Raw genomic sequence first — 7,197 nt, forward strand, 5'->3', positions numbered from 1 at the left:
CTGGTCTCAAACTCCTGACATCAGGTGATCCACCCACCTCAGCCTCCCAAAGTCCTGGGATTACAGGCATGAGTCACCACGCCTGGCTAAGGATGGTTTCTTAGCATACTTAATTGATAAGCAGTCCCTTTCAGTTCTTTGTGGGCAAACTGTAAATTTTAACAAAATTAAATCCTGATACAGTGCCTGAAAATAAATCAGGCCTCTTAACTGAGGGTGTGGACAAAAACCATGAGGCCATATTTGTACCAGGTGACTGTCCTCCTACCCTTTGCAACCCTGGGTATTCCATTCTGGGTATTCTTCCTCATACAGAGGTGGCTTATCAATGCCTTTGGGTATCTTTATTTCCCTTGTTCTTATAGGGAAGAAGAGTGGAGTTGAGTTGGGTCTTTCTCCATTTCTCAATGAGATTGCAGCCCCACTCCCGTACTGAAGACCCACCCTTCTGTGTTGAGCATTTCTCAGCTTCTGGCCCTCAGAATAAGGTTGACCTTTCACCTCTTTCTCAAACTTCTGAGCTCTTATACAAATAAAGTAAGCAGCTTTTGTTTAATTGGTTTGATCATGATATGGTTTCAGCTCTTTCCCTTGTTCCATAAGAACAAGGAAAATGAAGATACCGAAAGGCATTGATAAACCACATCTGTCTGAGGAAGAATACCCAGAATGGAATACTCTGGTTGCAAGGGGTAGGAGGATAGTCACTTAGGGCTAATATGGCCTTACGGTTTTTGTCCACACCCTCAGTTAAGAGGCCTGATTTATTTTCAGGCACTGGTTTCAGAGGTTTGAGTGGTCCCCACTCAAGCCTTATGTTGAATTGTAATCCCAGGGTTGGGGGAGGGATGTGGTGGGAGGAGATTGGCATGGAAACGTATAGTTAGTGAGTTCTCAGGAGATCTGGTTGTTTAAAAGTGGATAGCACTTCCCTCTTCGCTGTCCTTTTCCCACCGCACCATGCTTGTAAGTTTCCTGAAGCCTCTCCAGCCATGCTTCATGTACCATCAGTAGAGCTGTTAACCAATTAAAACTCTTTTCTGTATAAATGACCTAGTCTCAGGTAGTTCTTTATAGCAGTGTGAGAGTGGACTAACACAAATTATCTCTTGTTAAAGAAATAATGGTTAAGAACACCTGAAATTATATACATATCTGCTTCCACTCCAGACCAATTAAATCAGAACCTTTGGGAGTGAGGCCTAGGCATCTATATTTAAAAGTTTCCCCAGGTAATTAGAGTCAGGACTGAGAACCATTGTTCTAACTCAGTCATAAACCCTATTTCTGGCCAAATTTTAATCACCAGTGTCATGGGATGAATTGTGTCTCCCCAAAGTTCCCATGTTAAGGTCCTAACACCCAGTAATTTAGTATGTGTCTATATTTGCAGATAAGGTCTTCAGAGAGGTAATTAAGGTTAAATAAGGTTATTAAAGCAGGCCCTAGTCCAATGTGACTAGTCTCCTTGTAAAAGAGGAGAATCGTATATAAACACAGAAAGAGAAAAGACCATGTGAGGACACAGAGAGAGGATGGCCTGCTGCAAGCCGCAGAGAGAGACCTCAGAAGAAACCAACCCTACCAACACCTTTGTCTTGGACTGATAGCCTCCAGAACTATGAGAAAATTAATTTCTGTTGCTTAAGCCACCAAGTTTAGCCAGTATACCAGTTAAAAATTTTTATCAAATCCATCGAACATTTTCATCCTAGAAATACTCATTCTCTGAACTCTGACCATTAGCATGGTCTATACTTCTTTTCAAGGAGATAAAAAGTCATAATAGCACTCAGCATAAGAAAATGTCAAATACTCAGGTGAATCTTTTTATTTTAGTTTCAAATAGAAAACTCAATTATTATTTGCTTTAAAAATGAGATATTTAATTGTCTCAAGTAATAAGAAGTCTGCAGGTGATGAGGAGAGAGATGCTGGAGAAAATTATCTGGTTTAAAGGCCCAGGCCTTTTCTGTCTGTCCATTTTACTGTCTTTAGCACGTTTTGGTGGGTTTTGTTTGGTTTTGTCCTTGCGCTGGTTGTCTTCAGGTTGCTTGTTTGTATTCTACCGGGAAAAAGTAGAATGGGCAGCACCAAGTAACTGGCAATTCATGTGTGTCCCTTTTTATGGAAAAGTAAAAGCTTTTCCAGACCTCCCAACAGACATCGGTTTGCTAAGGTCACACAGCCTCCTGTAGGTAGAGGAGAAGCTAAAGGTGGAATATCTCACAAGTGGGAAAGGAACATTCATGACAGGCTTAAAGCAGCGGTTCTCAATAATAATTCATCCATTATGTCATCTGGAACAAAACTGGGTCCAAATAGCAAGACAGGAAAAGTAATAGGGTAGGGCTAGTGATTAATATGTTGTGCCACATGCAACTAGAAACTATTTGCTCATAAAACGGGGAAGATCCAGCTGGATTGGAGCACATTTGAATTTAAGACTGAAAGGATCAGTCAGTCTCTTCCCTCTCTGTCCATTCCTCCTCCTCCTCTATTCCCTTTCCTCTCTCTCCCCCTCATCTTCCACTTTCTCCATTTTTTCCTGCCTTCATCACCATTCACTCTATTTCTAACATATCTTCATAGCCAGAGTTAGATAATCAAACAGGACTATAAGAAATACTCTTTTTTTTTTATTTATTTTTTTGAAACAGTGTCTCCCTCTGTTGCTCAAAATGGAGTGCAGTGGTGTGATCTCAGGTCACTGCAAACTCTGCCTCCCAGATTCAAGCAATTCTCTTGCCTCAGCCTCCCAATAGCTGAGACTACAGGCCCACACCACCACACCTGGCTAATTTTTCTATTTTTAGTAGAGGTGGGGTTTCACCATGTTGGCCAGGCTGGCCTCAAACTCTTGGCCTCAAGTCATCTGCCTGCCTTGGCCTCCCAAAGTATTAGGATTATAGCCATGAGCCACTGTGCTTGGCCACAAAATACTCTTTACAGAACCAAAATAGATGACCATGCAGTGATCAATTGAATGCATTCAGTGATAGCTCACTGCCTTCTGCAGAGATGCTGCATATGACAGTATAGGTTGTGCTCTGCATAGGGCATCTGCCCAAAGCAGCAGATGGATGGGGCCCGGAAGTCACTGTGTCAGGCTTTGATCAACTAAAGAAAGAAGTGCCTTTTTCTAATCACACAAAGATGCCATATAAGCATCAGGCCCCGGCAATATGAGGCTCTCTTTTCCAGTGTTACATGGCTCTGACCACTATCAAGTTCTCTTTTACAAGGAGAGAAAATTTATTTCCACAAAGATTCTACTTAAGGGTCATTTAATGGCTTGGAGCTGTTAGGACACATCTGCTCCCTCCTCTTAGTCCCCATGACATCTTATCTACTCCAGGATACTCAGACCTCGTTCCTCCAGACGTGAACACAGCTTCAAAACGGCTCAGATTCGGCCTTACCATTCACCCTCATTCTTCTTCCATTACATCATTCAATAGTCAGTGGCCCTGTTAAGCTGTAGCACCATAGCTTGAACATTGAAATGGAATGTCCTAAAAAAGAGAAAGAAGATGTAGAAAATAAAAGGCTCTGTTCACAGAAATCACCTTGCTGCTGCATGGCCGTGAAGGAGTAGACACGAGCAGGCTCAACAGTAAGTGGCAGAGTTTAGTGTCCTAGAAGACAATAGAGGAAAGAGTTTCAAGGATGAAGTGAGGATCATCAGTGTCCCATGCTGTTATGAGGCTGGGAAGTAAGATAAATACCAAGGTCTCTAATAGATTTGAAAATTAGTCATTGGAGACCTTCATCAGATGAGTTTCAGTTAATGGATGAATATGGATAAATTCCAAGTAAAGCAGTAGGGAAAGCAAATGCAGAAAAAAGCAAGCTGGCCAGGTGTGGTGGCTCATGCCTGTAACCCCCGCACTTTGGGAGGTCAAGGTAGGAGGATTGCTTGAGCTCAGGAGTTGGAAATCAGCCTGGGTAACATAGTGAGACCCCCATCTTTACAAAAAATAAAACATTAGCCAAGTGTGGTGATGCACACCTGTAGTCCCAGCTACTCAGGGTGGGGCTGCAGTGGGAGGATCACTTGAGCCTGGGAGGTCAAGGCTGCAGTGAGCCAAGATTGTGCCACTGCACTCCAGCCTGGGTGACAGAGTGAGACCTTGTCTCAGAAGAAGAAGAGGAAGAGGAAGGACAAGAAGGAGGAGGAGGAGGAAAGGAAGAAGGAGAAGAAGGAGGAGGAGGAGGAGGAGGAAGAAAGACGAGCTCATGGATGACTGTTACAGAGGACACAGCCCAGAAGATGGTGGTCAAGGAGTGTGTGTATGTGTATGTGTGCACACATGTGTGTTTAAGGATGGGAGAAACTTAAGTAGTGCCACAGGCTGAGCAGAAAGAGATAGGAGAGAGAGAGGCTGCAACCTGAAATCAGGAAGATGATTATTGGAAAGATGATTATTGAAGCTAATCTTCTAGAAGACTTAGAAGAGTCTGGGGTCAAAGGCACAGGTGAAGTTGGGTTTGAAGAGGTAGACTAACACATCTTCCATGGAGCCTGAGAGAAGAAGAATGTGCAATAGAAAAATGGGGAAACTCCTTTGAAATTAGGACACAGAAAGATTTTGGACCATATCTTTTATAAAATGCAGTCATTTCAGTGCTAATACATCCCTTCTTCCCTCTCCCACGTCATAAAATATTTATTGAATTTGAGCCACCAAGCATGTTGACTACAGAAAAAAATGAGACAAAGCCTTTATTCCTGAAGAGTTGGCCTAGCAGAGAAGCTGCTGCTCCTCCTTCTCACGCTTCTCACTCCCGCCGCAGGACCAAGACCAGCACCACACGCAGGCCAGCGACTAGAGAGAGCTCCCTTTTCTCACAGCCAATGAGATCCTAAGTCCTTTAAATCTTTCTATGTGTTCTTGATATTTCCTAATCATTTTGTCAAATGTATGAGGGAACACAGCTCGCTGGGATGGCAGGAGAAGGGAAGGAGTCAGAGACAGACCAAGTTGGGGAGGAAAAATAAACTGTTATTTTAAAGCAAATGGCCTGATCCCTCTTCTGGAAAGAAGTGTGCTTTTTTTGGGAAAAAAAAAAAAAAAAAAAGACTTCTCTACAAGTAAAAACAAGGAAACCCAGAGGATATAACCAGGATAGCCTTGTAGACAAGTGCCTCTCACAGTGAAATGGGATGAATTGTGAGGTTTGAGTGTGGTGAGGAGGAGGGAAGTCTGAGAATACCTACAGTGAGAGAGGGAGAAGTGAGGTCTGAAGCCCTGTGAGAGTGAGCAGGGTGGGTTGTGCTCCCAGAAAGTCATCTCTGAATAGAAAAAAAAAATGAGCTGGAAACAGGAAGTGAGGTGACGGCCCCACACTTCCTGGAGACACTGTGTAATTGTTGGCTTCTGTATCAGGCTGGCCCCGGGCCCTGTGAGATCCTTCAGGCAAACGGCCAGGTCTTGACTATTTTATTCCCAGGAGTCATCATGGTGTCCAGGTGGTTTCATGGAGCATGAAGTTTATATAATTTGGCCCCCCTCCCTTTAATGAGAAGAATACAAAATATATTAATAAAAAATTAAGTATGATAGTGAATATAGTGAAAGTCAGTATAGTAGAACACAGCAGTATTCCTAGCAGCCATTTAGAATGAGGGAATACATCACAAACTGAATTTTTAAATGCTCAAAATCCAGAAAAATTGCAGTCTAGTTTTATCAACTGCCTGTTATATCAGTATATTTCTTTCTGTATTTCTTGTGTTTATTCTTTGATCATCCCTTCATTTGACAATTTTTTAAGACTTTTTTATTTTGAGAGAACAAAAAGATAATTCAGTCTTTCTTCTAGAATGATTGATAAAATTAGCCTTTTATTTTATAGATTCAGGAAAGTATATTTTAGTTTCACAACTCCTTATTGGTCATGTCTTGTACATTTTTCAGACTGTTGTTTTAAAAGCCGCTATTAAGTTTTTTTTTGTTATGTGCTCTAAGATTTCAAGGCATTTTGCACCTGCTTGTGCAGTACTAATTCTGCACACTCGGAATTGACAGCACTCATTAACCAGTTTGTGGCTGATTGACGTCTGCGTTGTGGAGGCCATGCACCTGCAAGTCATGTCACTGGGCAAGTCAGTAGAGTGGACCACAGCAGTGTTCCTAGAAGCCATTCCTACACAAGATGGCTGACAATAATTTTATATGGGAAGTGACTGTGAATCACATAAACATAGCCCACTAAACCCAAACGTCACTCAACTTCCCTTTAGCTGGGTCCCCAAAATGCCCATGGATACTTCAAATTGCTACCATATGTGAAGATGAGTGAAGTGGAGGGGAAGGAAGTTGGTGTAGAAAAAGACAAGGATCTTAGAAGACTTCCATTAAAATATCTTCCTTTAGAAATTTCTAAGAACGGGCCAGGCATGGTGGCTCACGTCTGTAATCCCATCACTTTGGGAGGCTGAGGCAGGCGGATCACGAGGTCAGGAGATCGAGACCAGCCTGGCTAACACGGTGAAACCCTGTCTCTACTAGAAATACAAAAAATTAACTTGGTGTGGTGGTGGGCACCTGTAATACCAGATACTCAGGAGGCTGAGGCAGGAGAATTGCTTCAACCCAGGAGGCAGAGGTTGCAGTGAGCCGAGGTCGCTTCTCTGCACTCAGAGTGAGACTCTGTCTCAAACAAACAAACAAACAAAAAATGTATAAGAATATGGTATCAGGGGATCACAATTCTGGAGAAGGGGCCAGTGCAAGTTAGGGGCTATGATGTCTTGTGAACCTACATTAAATCTGTCGGTCTGTCCCATAAGTGGGCACTGTCATATCATGGGCCCTAGATGAAGGTTGACCAATTGAAGCGATGAGAAAGTGAGGGAAAGGGAGGAGAGGAGTGAGCAGGAACAACAGCACTGCTGCCTGTAAAGAAGCAGCTGCCTGACACTGTTGGTAGTTGGTGAGGTATCATCAGTACCCCAGCCTGACCTCAGCCTGAGGAATTCGCTCTGCTTGTCTGCTGGGGCTTTGGACCTCCTAGATGAGCTGGCTGTGTTCCTCCCTCCTCTTCACCCCTAGCTGTTTTAGCTACACAAAGGGCTATATTCTTATCACCATGGCAGGAAGTTTGCCAGTCACCAAGCCTCCCTGTGTGCCTCTTTGATTTGCAACATTTAAAGGGCATGAAGAGACGCATTCAGAGGCAGGCTTTTAAACC

The sequence above is a fragment of the Cebus imitator genome, unplaced genomic scaffold, assembly GCF_001604975.1.
Source record: "Cebus imitator isolate Cc_AM_T3 unplaced genomic scaffold, Cebus_imitator-1.0 Scaffold430, whole genome shotgun sequence".
NCBI classification, from domain to species: Eukaryota; Metazoa; Chordata; class Mammalia; order Primates; family Cebidae; genus Cebus; species Cebus imitator.